The 14,260-nt window shown below is 31.6% G+C and overlaps 1 protein-coding gene across 6 annotated transcripts in view; it reads left to right on the forward strand.

Moving 5' to 3' along the window:
* Fbxw7 (F-box and WD repeat domain containing 7) overlaps nucleotides 1-14,260 on the forward strand; it is a 191,219-nt gene that overhangs the window by 47,094 nt on the left and 129,865 nt on the right. For 2 of the 6 annotated variants that reach the window (XM_040293186.2, XM_078022032.1), the window contains exons 2-3: nucleotides 10,709-10,776; nucleotides 12,915-12,962. The exons of 2 other annotated variants lie outside the window; for them this stretch is intronic. The gene's annotated coding sequence lies outside the window, so the exon portion shown is untranslated. The remainder of the gene's footprint in view (nucleotides 1-10,708; nucleotides 10,777-12,914; nucleotides 12,963-14,260) is intronic. 2 more of the 6 variants (XM_078022030.1, XM_078022033.1) reach the window with 1 other exon arrangement.

Here is a 14,260-nt window from a genome sequence, read left to right on the forward strand (position 1 = left end):
TAAAAAGGCTTGCCACTTTAATGACCAAATCATTTTGAAATTCTACTTATAAATGTGTTCCTAAGATAATTGAAAGCAGAAATTCAGGCCAGTGTTCATAGCAGCATATTCACAATAATCAAAAGATGGAAATAACCCAAATATCTATGAACAAATGAAAAATAAATGTGGCATATAAAAACAGTGGAATATTATTCAGCCTTAAAAAGAAATGGAATTTTGTTACATGCTGCAACACAGAGGAACTTTGAAAACATTATGCTAAGTGAAATAAACTAGATAGAAAAGAACAAATGATGATGGTATATAGTATTTATATCTAGAGTATAAGTACTCTAGGTACTTATGTGAGGTATCTAGAGTAAGCACATTTATAAAGCCGGAGAATAGAGTTTACCAGGGGCAGGAGAAGAATGGGAAGTAATTGTTTAATGGGATAGTTTCTTTTTGGAATGATGAAAAAATTTTGGAAACAAATAGTGGTGATAGTTGTACAACATTGTGCTTGTATTTAATGCCACTGAGTTGTATACTTAAAATACTTTTTAAAAGTACTGTTGTTGTTTTTCTTTTTTTTTAATGTTACTTGTGAAAAATCTTTCCAGTGCACTGGAAAAACTTTACTTTGCTGATTTCTTGCTCTTTCTTTGAATCTGTATTAAAAGTCTTATGTGCCTCATGATGCATGTCTGTAATCTTAGCATTTCAGGAAGCTGAGAAAGGAGGACTGCAAATTCAAAATCAGCCTTGGCAACTTATGGAGGCCCTAAGGACTTCATGAGACCCTATCTCAAAATTAAAAGGGGGGAAAAAAAAGGTCTGGGGATGTGGCTCAGTGTTTTAAGTACCGCTGGGTTCAATTATTTCTGGCATTTCTCCCATTCCCTGTCCAAAAGAAAAGTCTTAGGCGCTTGGAAATGTTATAGCTGTATAAATGAAAAATAATATTAGGAATGATTTTTAATCAAATATATTAGAGGGAAAAAATCTTATGTAGTCATTCTTTCTATTTCATGTTATGTTACACAAAGTTAGATATTTGAATTTGTAGATTAAAAAGAAAAACTTTGTCCTTTTAGTCCTATAGAAACAAATCAAATTTGAAAAGGTTGTTTGTTTCTTAAGTTGTAGACATAATACGAGATCAACAAGACAAGTAATATAACACAGTAGATTCTTACTGACCTGATCAACTTTAAGAACACCCTAAAGAAGTAAAAATATAAGCAAAACTGGGCAATGCTGTGATGACATTTCAGAAATTCAAAATATAAATATATAGTGGTTGAGTGTTGGGGGGCTTATTTTATTTTCTTATTTTCATTTATTCTAGTTTAATATCTCTCCTTTCAAGTACTTTCATTGTATCTTTTTTTCGATCATTAACTGCAGTTGCATTGAGGCATTTTCATTTGGTTCTGTAAGGTTTACAGTGTACATGATATTTATTTATTTATTTTTATGTGGTGCTGAGGATCAAACCCAGGGCCTCACACGCGCTAGGCGAGGGCTACACCGCTCTACCTCAGCCCCCACCACCATATGATGTATTCAGAGAGGGTAAAGGGAAAAGGGAAACAGCGAGCATCACTGGTGACAGAGGTGATAATACTGGTGACTGCTAATATTCTTCCAAATAACCTTTTTTTGGAATCTTTTTTCAATATTGATTGTATACATTTTATTTGGAATTTAGAGTTACATTGGTAAGAACTGTGAAGAGTCTTGAGATTTTTGCACTTTTTTTGCAAGCTTAATAAATGTCTCAGCCATTGTTTTTTTAAAGAGAGAGAGGAGAGAGAGAGAGAATTTTTAATATTTATTTTTCAGTTCTCGGCGGACACAACATCTTTGGTGGTATGTGGTGCTGAGGATCGAACCCGGGCCGCACGCATGCCAGGCGAGCGCGCTACCGCTTGAGCCACATCCCCAGCCCTGTCTCAGCCATTGTTAATGGATGCTGGTAGAAGACATGGGCCTCCTGAGTTGAAACTGAAGGATAATTTGTTATTTACAGCAAGTGATAGCAGTGGCTAAGAGTACATATTAGCTGTTTGGGGGCCAGTTTCCTGTGCCCCAGTTCCCATATAGCAGTGTAAGTAGAGTCATAGGACTCATTGTACATTGCGTAACAGGAGAGGAATCCTTGGCTTGAGAACCTGAATGGTTTATAAAAGGAGGTAAGAATGCTGTTCTTTGCTGTAGAGAGAAATGCTGTCTGTTCTTTCAAGGTTGTTTACTAGGAAAATATCCTAAGAGTGCAGAGCACAAGTCAATGAGTTTCTTACTTCAAAGAGGTTCAGAAACTTTGGAGTATCACAGAGAATTATTTCCTAATGGTATTTTCTACTCATTTCTATATTGTCTTCTGGTAATATTCCCCAGTTTTGATTTGTCTATCTTAGAGAGGATAGTGAAGTACCAAATTGTTTGCTTTATTATTGTTTAGAGTTCTTGCTTGATTCTGGGTAAAGTATTTTGTCAGAAATATGATTGCAAATATATTTTTTTCAGCCTGTGATCTGTCTTTTCACTTTAGGTCTCTTTAACAAAGCTAACATTTCTAATTTTAAAGAAGCTATTAATTTTTTTTCTCTTACGGATTGTTTTACAAACTTTGCCTTACTGCATATTGTAGATTTTTCCTTTGTTTTCTTAGACATTTTATTATTTTATGTTTCACATTTAGATTTGTGATGTACCTTACATTTCTATTTGTGTAAGTCATGAGGTAGAGTTCAAATTCATTATTTTTGTTTATGGATATCCAGTTGTTTTAACACTCTTTCTTGAAAATACTATCATCCCTCATTTAATTACCTTTGTACTTTGGTCAAAAATCTTTGACCAATACTTTGGTCAAAAATTTGTAAGTATCTATTTCTGGATTAATTCTGTTTATTGAACTACCGTCTGTTGTTTCGCTTAATATATCATTGTCTTGAATAATTTAGCTTTCTGGTTATTACTGAAATTAGTGTAATTTCCCTAATTTTTTCTTTTTGTAAATTGTTTTGAATATTCTATTCCCTTTGTTTTTCCATGTAAATTTAAAAATCAGCTTGTTGATAATTAAAAAATAATTGGTCCTTTGTATCCACAGGCCCCCCCCCCCATCTGTGGATATAACCAATTGCATATCAAAAATATTTAGAAGAAAAATTAGTCTGTACTGAACTATATACAAAATTTTTTCATGTCATTATTCCCTAAACAATACCGAATCACAACTTTTTATATTGTATTGGGCATTAAAAGTAATGGAAAGTTAATGGTGCTTCGAATACTGTACTATTTATGAGAGAGCCGAGCATCTGTGGATTTTGGTATCCATTGGGGTTGCACCTGGAACCAGACCCCTCTCTCTATTTCCCTTTTACAGAGGGTTGACTATGTTCCTCTTGCATTTTTCATTGGGTTTTATTCTATATATCAGTCTGAAGAGAACTGATATTGTAACAATAGATAGCCTTTCAATCTCTGAATCTATTTCTCCATTTTTTTGGTCTTTGATTATTATCATTAGTTTAATAGTTTTTAGTCTACAAATTCTAAACATATTTTATAGATATATACATAAGTATTTCTTTATTTTTGATCTACTGTAGCTTCTACTGCATTTAAATTTTTCCCCACATTTTTTATTATTGCAGTATAGTTGTATGTATCAATGGAATTTGTTGTTATATGTTCATGCATGCATACATAAAAATTTTTGATGTACCAACTCATTGCTAGTATATAAAAATATAATGAATTTTATTGTATCTCATGACCTGTCAAAACTGTATATTAGTTTTACGACTTTTTTCTTTGGATTTTCTTTGTAGGTCATCATGATTTGGAATAAATAAATTTTTAAATTTTATTCTTACTTTCCTGAGTATTTTAAATCAGGAATGGATGTTGGATTTTTGTCTAATGTCTCTTCTGCAGCTTGAAATGTAGTTTTCTTATTTAGGTTGTTAATGCAATCTATTACGTTGTTTGATTTTCAAATGTTGAACCAGCTGTGTATTCCTTTGTTAAACCGTACTTGGCTATGAGATATTTATTATTCATTTTCTATTTTGTTGAATTAGATTTGCTTATATTTTGTTGAGGGTTTTTGTATATGTTCATAGGGATTATTGTCTGTTGTTTACTTATAATATCATGTCTCCCTTTGCTATTTTGAGTTGAGAACTATTCTCTTTTCTATTTTTGGAGAGAGATTATGTTTAATTGATATTTTTTTCCTGAATGTTTTGTAGCATTTGCTGTGAAACCGTTGGAGCATATTTCTTTTTTGAAATGTTTTTAACTACAAATTTGTTTTCATATATGTATATATGTGTCTAAAATAGGATAATTTATATATATACACACATATATGACAATTCATATTATCTGACTTTTCTTAAAAGCAGTTTGTATCTTTCAGGATGAAATGATTTACTTCATATTTTGTAGTCATAAAGTATTCCTTAATTATTAATGTTTCTAAGGTCTTCAGTGATATTTCTGCTTTCAGTCCTCATGTTGACAATTTGTCTTATTTTACGTTCTTGTTTTATGAGTTGGTTAGTCTGCCTAGAAGGTTTTCTATCAAGTTTATTTAGATACAGTTTTAAGGTTTGTGGAAATGTCAGAGAAAACATGAGAGCATAACTCTATCAATGTAAAGAACTAGCTTTTGTATTTATTTTTTCTTTTCTTTCTTTCTTCCTTCCTTTATTTCTTTCTCCCTTCCTTCTCTCCCCCTCTTTCTTTTTCCCTCCCTCCCTCCCCCTCTCTCTTTTTCTTCTTATAGTTCTGCCTTAATCCGTTGATTTCTACTCTTTATTATTGCCTTCCTACTGCTTGTTTTGAGTTTGCATTGGTCTCGTACACTTTCTTAAGGTGGGCACTTAACTTATTTGGTGCTATTTTTCTTTTCCTTTTTTAATATAGGCATTTAAGGCTATTAATTTCCCTCTAAGAACTGCTGAGACTGCATCTTATATATTACTGTAATTTGTAATTGTTTTCTTCAGTTAGTTCAAAATATTTTCTAATTTCCCTTGAGACTTTTTTGATTTACAGGTTGTTTAGATGTGTTGTTGAATTCCCATATTTCATATTTTTCAATTAATTTTCTGTCAATCATTTTTAGCTTAATTGCATTGCAAGCAGATAATATATTTTGTATTATTTCAATTCTTTTAAATGAGTTAAGGCTTATTTTATTTAGGTGAATGTTTTATGTGTACTTGGAGAGAATGTCTATTATATGGTTGGAATAATTTGTTTTTGAATGGAAAGAAAATTTTTAAATTTTCTTATAAGACTAGACCTTATATCCTAATTGCTTTGTTGCCAGTGGGGTAATTTCTAAGGGTACTTGGATTTAGAATGCAGTAATCTGTTGCTTAATGAGGGATATGTTCTGAAATATCCAGCAGTAGCAGGTTTCATTGTTGTGCGAATGTGATAGTGTGTACTTCACAAACCTAGATGTTAGAGGTCAGTCATTGAATTTGGCCTCTTGGTACAAACATAAAATACACAAGGCTGCTACTAGCATGGCAGCACAGTAAGGTTTGTTTACACCAACATTACCACAAACCTAAGTAATGTGTTGTGCTACACCACTAAGACTGCTACAGTGTTATTAGGCATTAGGAATTTCTTAGCTCTCTGATGTTCTTGTGAGACCCCCTTTATACATATGATCTCTTCTTGACCAAAACATTTTAATGCAGGGCATAATATTATTTGGTTCTGTGGTTGCCTTTTACTAACTATTATTTCAAATAAATTTCTATAGGCTCTTCATCCCTCTGCTGTGTTTGTTAAATAGTAAAGATGGATTTGATTTTGTAGAACTCTTCTGTTCTTTAGAACAGTATGTGTTGAATTTTGTAGTACAGGATTTAAGAGTTAATATGTTTACTCAGTTTTGTTTTTTGTTAATTTAATTTGAATAGTGTAATCTTAAGAGATTATGGGAGATATTAGGACTCCATAAAGATTTAATTTATTACAGAACCTGTTAATATCAAGGTGAACAGCAGTTTATGTTTCTAGATAAAGGTCATTTTTTTGGGGGGAAGGGGATTAGAACTCATCCAGTATTTTATTGTAGTAAATTAGTGATCAGTTGGGGCTTGAATTAACTTAAGGAATATGAATGTGGCAGAAGATGTAAATCACAGACTTTTGAAAATTTGCAATTGGTGAGAACTGTGAGGAATTTAGATACAGTTTTAAGGTTTGTGGAAGTGTCAGAGAAAACATGAGAGCAAAACTCTATGAATGTAATTATATAGAAATGCAGATAACTTATGTTGGTTTTGTTGTTGTTGTTACTGTTCGGACAATTGGAACAAATCAGATATTTTTTAGAAGTACCATGAGTTTACTTTTTAATTTGCTGGAGTGTCTATGAGAAAGTTGAGGAATTCCTTTCAAATTGAGGTACTGTGTAAGCATTCCTTTGCGGTTTTATAGCAATCAAGCCAGATGCTTGGGGATAAACACCAAATGCTGTGCCTTCTTTGTTAAAGAAATAGAAATGCTGCATGTGGTTTTTTTTTTTTTAAGTGAAAATTTACATCTTTTACAAAAATTTGTTATAGCATGAGATTTTTAAAAGACATTTGAAGAATATAAGATAATGAAATTCAATTCTATATAAGATAGAAGTAAACCATTGGTTTGTTTGTACTGGATTAATTCATGAAATTTTGTAAGTAGACTAAATCAAATGGGTGATGGGTAATTTGAGAAGCAGTTTTTAATATTTGTCCCAGGTAATTCAAGATCCGATCTCCATGAAACTGTAATATGTCCCTCTTATCCACAGGGAAAACATTCCAAGACCTCCAGTGGATATGTGAAAGCTCAGATAGTACTAAATTCTCTATATTGTTTTGTTCCCCCTAAAAGTTAAGAATTTTCACCTTTTTACATAAAGGAAGCACTTTATGGCTTTACTATGGTGTACCTGAATTGCCAGCACCACTACTTTAGGGTTTGCTTCCATCATTAAGTAAAATAAGGTGTTATTTGGAAATAAGCACGGGGATACCAGTTCTTTGCTCCATCTGATAACTGAAATGGCTGCTTAGTGATTAATGGGCAGAAGTGTACACAGGATGGATACTCTGAAAAGAGGGATGATTCACATTTCAGGAAGAATGGGGTTTGAGATTTCATCACCCATCTCAATGACTTGCAGTTTAAAAATTATAAATTATTAGGGGCTGGGATTGTGGCTCAGCCGCATAGCGCTCGCCTAACACGGGTGGGGCCTGGGTTCCATCCTCAGCACCACATAAAAATTAAAAAAATTACAAATTATTAATTTCTGGAGTTTTCCATTTAATATTTTTAGTGGCCAGAACTCTTGATGAGTTGGACTCCCTTCTTTTATATTCTTTACCAGTGTAGCTTCAAAAAACTTAAAATTGAAAACAACAAAAAAATAGCAGTCTCTTAAGAAAATAAATTATGAACACCATTCAAAGATGCTAGATTTAAATTCTTTTTATTATTAATTTAAAAAAGTTTAACACATAAAATGTATAAATATTTATGGGGTATCATGTAATATTTTGATATATGTATGTGTATATATTATATAATGTTCAAATCAGGTAAGCATATCTACCTTTTCAAACATTTACTGTTTCTTTGTGGTGGAAGTATTCAAAATATTTTTTAAACTTTTTTGAAAATAACAGTACATTCTGTTGTTAACTTTACCTGCCTGTGCAGTAGCACATCAGAATTTATTTCTGTAAACTGTAACATAATACCTGTTAAAGATGCTAGGTTTAAAAATAGTATTTATGTGATCATAATTCATAAACAGTCTTCATTAGATTATTGCTTGATGAACAGGGTGTAATCATTGAATTCATTGTGGTTCTTTTGTTTTAGGGGAAGATTGCTTTGCTTACATCCTTTTAGTCTTCTCTGGTATTTTTATTATTATTAGAAATCATAAAATTAGGTAATTTCTCTTAATAAACCCACATCTGATTCTGTGGACTATTTAGATATGGGATGGGACCTGTTGTCTTGACTTCATTTAGTCACTCTTGGCTTCAAAGTGGACTTTGAACCATGAACCATGATCCTAGTCCTTCTAGTCTTTTTTTTTTAATTTTTAAAATTTTTTTATTTTAAAGAAATACATTCTCTGGGGAAATTTCCTTTACATTCGGTAAGTTGGTTCTTCTCTTTTAGGAAGATAAGACAAACTTCTCATGAAGAAGGGATTTCCCCCTTTTTGTTCTTGACTACCTTTAATATTAGTACTTGTTCAAAGATTGCCCATGTTGGTTACTTTATTTTATTTGTGGTAAAAACAAATCTTTTAGAAAGTTAAGAACCTTAAAGAAGCATGTTTCATGCTTGGATGGGATGTGGAGTTAGACTGATTAAAAAAAAAATTAGTTTGGCAGTGGTTTTTCTTTTGTTCACTGTGTCTCAGGACTAACTGGATTGCTGGCCTTTTTTTATTCAGGAACTTGCCGATTTCTGGCTGTTGCATGTTAGGAAAGGAGCTCTCTATCAAGCTAGATTCATATAGATAACAAACCCCAAGACTCAGGAAAGTTCTTGTAAGGTTTTGATACCAAATGAGGTTTGACCCCATGAAGGGGTGCTAATCTGAGGGGAAACCTAAATTCCTAGCCTCTGGGAATTATTAAGAGAACTGACCTTTCCAGCCTTTAGGCCACCCTCCTCTCCTTCCTGAATTTTGTTATAGACTCAACAAAAACAACAAAAAATATCTGTCAGCCAAAGACAAACAGGTTGTTGTAATAAGTCACAAATCCTTATTTAAATCTAATAAAAGATTAATCAAATTACTTAATTTAGACAAAAGAATAGAAGTTTGTTAGATAAATAGAAATAATTGATTAGGTCAGTATAATTGAAAAGGTAGATAAGAAGAAATGGAACTTTTTATGTTTTTTATATAGGTACCATTGTAAATATCAACAAAAATTTTATGTTTATAAGAAGACTTATTTGCAAGGCTTTTTATTTTTCAATAGATGTAGAACACTTCTTGAAAAGGTATGGTTTAAAAAAATCTAAGTCTTCATTTTTTTTTTTTTTAACTAGTCAAAGAACTCCATTAACCTTTGTTTCAAGCATTATTACCAGGCTTTTTCAGCTTAATTAGCTGCATAGAATAAATGGTATAAATGAAAGCTGAAAAGAACTGCAGTATTCAAGGGGCTTGGGCTTAAAAATGTTAGAGATCTAGATTTTATCAGATTCATAAACAATTTTAAAAAACAGTTGTAGTATAAAATAGCAGCTTCCAGTAACTTCTTCAAGTTTTATTGGTCTTCTGAAGTTGACTCCAATCAGTTTACCTCATTTTTAGAATCTTATTAAAATTCTATACAAGATCTGAAACTTCTTCCCTGCCCCCACCCCTCCTCCTCTCCAGTAGCAAGTAGTGCTCTTCCATCCATAGATTGTTGGAGCAGTGCTTCAGTCAGTCTCTTTAATTCAGTCAGACTGTCTGCACCAAGCTGGTTTAAGATGTTGGGTAGCAGTTCTGACAGCTGCTTTTATCTTTGCATGGCCTGTGATATGAAGGTGTTTTCTGCCAGAGATGCCTGAACTTGAAGGTTGTTAAAGTGGATCATTGTTCCTTGGTTTGTAAACATATTCACCTCTTTCATACCAGAGAGGAAACTGTTTTCCCTTAACTTCTTTAAAGACAACTGAAGTTTTTTATTTTTATTATTTTTCTGTTTAATCTTGGTTCAATGAACCACCTTCCTTCTGCAAGCAGTTCCTTTCCAACCAGTGTGTACTTGTGCCAGCAGTTTGGCAAATTTTTCCTGGCTCATGGTAGCTTCTTTAATCTTGTCAGAGTAAAAATGGGGGTCACCTGGAATACCAAGGTTGTTGCTCAGGGGTGTCATAGGTAGACCACCTAAGATTAGGCACACAAGTAGGGACTCAAGGTGGCAAATGAGGGAGACTGGAAGCAATCAAAAAGTCTTAGATTTTGTAAACAATAGTGTCTAGTAAGTTTGCTTTAATGTTTTTATGAATGCCTGGCTTGGCTATGTGGTTGCTTTTGAAATCAGTGTTCAAGCTAGCTATTAATGATTTAAAGATATTTGTGCAAAATCACGTATCTATAAATTTAACTTGAGTTTGTTTAGGACAAGCATTAGAAAAATAGTTTCTGTAAATATCTCCAGTTGGAAAATATGAAATCTGAAATGCTAGAGTATTTGGATTTTGGATTTGGGGGTTAGGAATGTTCATGTGGTAAAGTTAATGCAGATACTTCACAATCTGAAAAACTATGAAATCTGAAATGCTCCTGATCCCAAGCATTTCAGATAGGGGACAACTCAACCAGTGATAGAAAATCATAAGGAATCCTTTGCTGGCAAAATTTATATTTGCATTGAAACTGCTTTTAAACTTTCTAGTATAAAATGACCAGCCATATTTAAATTACCTTTGTGTAATCAATAGAAATAAATTGGAATACATTGTTAAGAAATTTTGAGATTTTCAAATTAGTGAGTTACATATTATTAGTATGATGGCCTAGAATTATTGAGAAATAATTTTTAGTCTTTTTTTTAAATTTTAAAAACATTGAAGCATTATATGCATACAGAAAAGTATAAGTGAACTTTTTTATGTTGACGAACTTTTACAAAGTGAACACAATTTTTTAACCCCAACCCAGATCAAGGTATCAACTTCTCAGAAGTCTCCCTGTGTCCTGTCCCAGTCAATAATTCCTTCACAAGAAAGGTAATTAATTACTCTTCCTACTTTATAAACAGAGATATGTTTGGTTTATTGTTGAATTTTATAAGAATAGATCAGATAGTATGTGTTTTTTTGTTTTTTTTCTTTGCACTGGCTTCTTTGACACTGAGTTTTTGACATGTGGCATTTTCACTGTAGTTTAGGATTCCATTGTATGAATATACTGTGGTTTTTATTTCTCCATCCTAATGCTGTTAGATGTTTGGATTATATACAGTTTTGGGCTCTTAAAATAATGCTGATGTGATAATTCTTGAACATATCTTTTTGTGGGCATGTATAATTAGGAGTGGTATTGCTTGATCTTTAGGAATTATATTTTCAGTCTCAGTAGATACTTCCCAACATTCTCTGTTTGATCCATTTTACATTTCTGCTCTAGTTTATGAGAATGTGAGTTGCTGCATATTGTTGCTTACAGTTGTTATTGTCGAGTTTTTAGATAAAAAAAATTGTGGGTGATAGTATATATCATTGTGAGGTTAATCTGTATTTTTCTAATGATCAGTAATATTTAGCATTTTTCTTATGATCTTGTTTTTGAAGTTTTGTTTGATCTTTTGGGTATCTTAATAATGTTTGTGTTTTTGTTCTTCTCTTTATTGTGGTATTTAGGATTGAATCCAGGGCCTTATGCTAAGCAAGCAACCTTTATGCTATATCCCCAGCCCTTGAGTGGTCTTTTTCTTGTTGATTTTAAACTGTCATAATATGTTTTGGATGAGTCCTTTGTCGGACATGTATATTGCTAATATTTCATCCTACTCTGTAGGTTGTATTTTTATTTTTTAAAAAGATACTTCCTAGTTGTAATGAAATCCAGTTTGTTTTTCTGTGTCCTGTTTAAGAAATCCTTGCCCAGCTCAAAGTTGTGACAGTGTTCTCTTGTCATCGTTTAGCAGCTTTACAATTTTATGTTTAGCTCTCTTTTTCTTTTCCCTTTGTCCATGGTCTGTGGATAGATGTTGATTTGATAGATTCTGGTTTTAGCAGAAGTAGTCATAGGAAATCTATCAGGCTTACTCAAGAAAACATTTTTATTTTTATATGTGGTACTGCAGTTTCTAGTAATGTAACATTTTCTATTAAGATAGATGATTGTTATTCTGGTGATTCTTTAAAAGGAAATTTTAAACAGATTTTTTTCCTGACTCTGAAAGAGGCAGTTTTATTTCATAACATTATGTTCTGCCTTACTTGCTATGTTTTGTTTTTGAGGAGACATAATGGTGGTTTAAAAACATTGGGATGTGCAGTCAAATGCAGCTGCTATATTTAAGCAGATGACTTAGTCTATAAGGAATGAAGTGTTTAGAAAAAAGTCTGTACAAGTTTTTTTTTTTTTTCAGTTCAGAGTAAAGTGTTTGGCAAACACTTAGAGTTCCATAAATATTTTGTAGTACCTTTATTCTTAATTTTGATTAATTTGACTTGAGACTTGATTGAAAAGATTCGTATTCAAAGTTTATTATGAAATTATTTACAGCTAACTTTTATAATAGTAAATTCATTTGCCATTTTACATGTTTCTTTTTATTATGGACAAGGTATTTTGTTTACCTATTAACATAGAATGGATTTTAAAATGCTTCCTCATTTTGATCTTTTGATAAAATCACAATGAGTTTATAAAATATTTTATCATTTCATTGGCTCTGCTTTGTAGAACTTATTGTTACATTGTTTAGGTGTTACTTAAAAGGTGTTGCCAGGTACCAGAATATGACAGTGTGTATTCAGTGTTAGAAAGAATTGAACATATGACTGATACTCTAAGAAGTTATTAGTATACTTTTCCCTTGATCTTTTAATTATTTGTCTTACTTGTGATAGAGCTCATTCTTTCTGTGTTCTGTTCTAGTAAATGCTGCCAGTGTCTTGATAATCAGCTTTTCCATATGTTGCATATGAAATTTAAATTATTTTTAAGATTATGAAAAGTTTGTATATAAAAATTTTATTATATGCTCAAGTTTCAGCATATGCTTTGGGTTTTATAGTGTTATACATACAGAAATAACCCTAATATTAAATGGAATTCTTGGGTAGATTTTACAGAGTAGGTATAATTCTGAAGTTGAAAAAATATTTCTCACTTATTTATTTATTTTTTTATTTAGGGAATTTCTACCATCAGCAAGATTTTTAAAAGGCTATCTAAGTAGTTGGTAAGTATTGAACTCCAAACTTTGAATTTTAGTTAAATTTATGCACGCAATATAAGGACATTTACAATAACCAGTGTTAAATTACAATTATAAATTATATTGCTTTTAATTTTTAACTAGGTTCTAGAATTTTTTTCTCTATGCCTTTTCTGATCTGCTTCTGATTCTTTCTACATGTTGTATCCAGAACATTCTTTTGGTGTGCAGCCTAAATATTAGGAAGTCCTGAAAAGAAATAGTTCTAGTGGGTAAGGAGTGGTAATACTTTATGAATGAAACAGGATTTTCCCTTCTTGGGATTTTGTAGTAGTTCTCCTTTAGTTGCTAAAACTAGTATGGATTTTTTCTTTTGCCATCCATTGTTTTGTTTATTAGGTCCCATTTGCTGCAGTGTACCAACCATTAATGTTGTCAGGCCTTATGCTGTTTCCTGTCTAGATTATCCCAATTTCTTTGTTCCAGGATTGAAATATGAAAAATTTTATGGGCCTATAGTAAAGCATCTCATAAATTTAGGATTTTATTAGATAAAGCTTTTACTACTTAATTTTTTACTAAAGATTGGTTAATCTCAGCATGTTTTATTTCAACTAAAAGTGTTTTAGATTTATATACTATGATGATTATATAGACACAATAATGCGTTAGTTAATCTTGATAGATTTTAAAGTGATGAAAAATATTTCAAAGATAGGAAGAAAGTGCTGAGACATTGGATAATATTGTGTCATAGTTTGAGGTTGTTTTTAATATAGTCAAAAGATTTTTAGAGATAAATAGGTTTATTTGATTAGCTAAAGGAGATTATAATTGTATGTATATGAAGAAATATTTAAGGATAAGTATTGGTTTCTTTTATTTTTTAATGTGTTTGCAGTAATACATATTTGACCAAATATTGTTTCTAAAACCAATTATTCAACAATTATACTATTATGTTTACTATGTATTTATAAAATAAGTATAACATTTTTAGGAGCAAATGCTGTTGTAAATTGTTAAGCAGATTTCTACTACTTTAAAATGTAGTAACTGATTTCTGGGCACGTATTAAGTATAAAAATGACTTATTGTCATTTTTCCCTATTGATGCATATATTTCAGTTAGAGGGAATCAGTTGTCTTTGTATTACGTATACTTCTGACTCACATTTCATTTTTGCAACTTTATTAATTTTGAGTGACTTTTTTTTTTTGAGATTCAGTTCACATGCTAGAAAATTCTTCCCTGCGTATACAATTCAGTGATAGTTTAGTATATTCAGACTTGTAGGATCATTACCTCTACATAAGCTTAG

This window comes from Ictidomys tridecemlineatus, chromosome 9 (genome assembly GCF_052094955.1).
Source record: "Ictidomys tridecemlineatus isolate mIctTri1 chromosome 9, mIctTri1.hap1, whole genome shotgun sequence".
Classification (NCBI taxonomy): Eukaryota; Metazoa; Chordata; class Mammalia; order Rodentia; family Sciuridae; genus Ictidomys; species Ictidomys tridecemlineatus.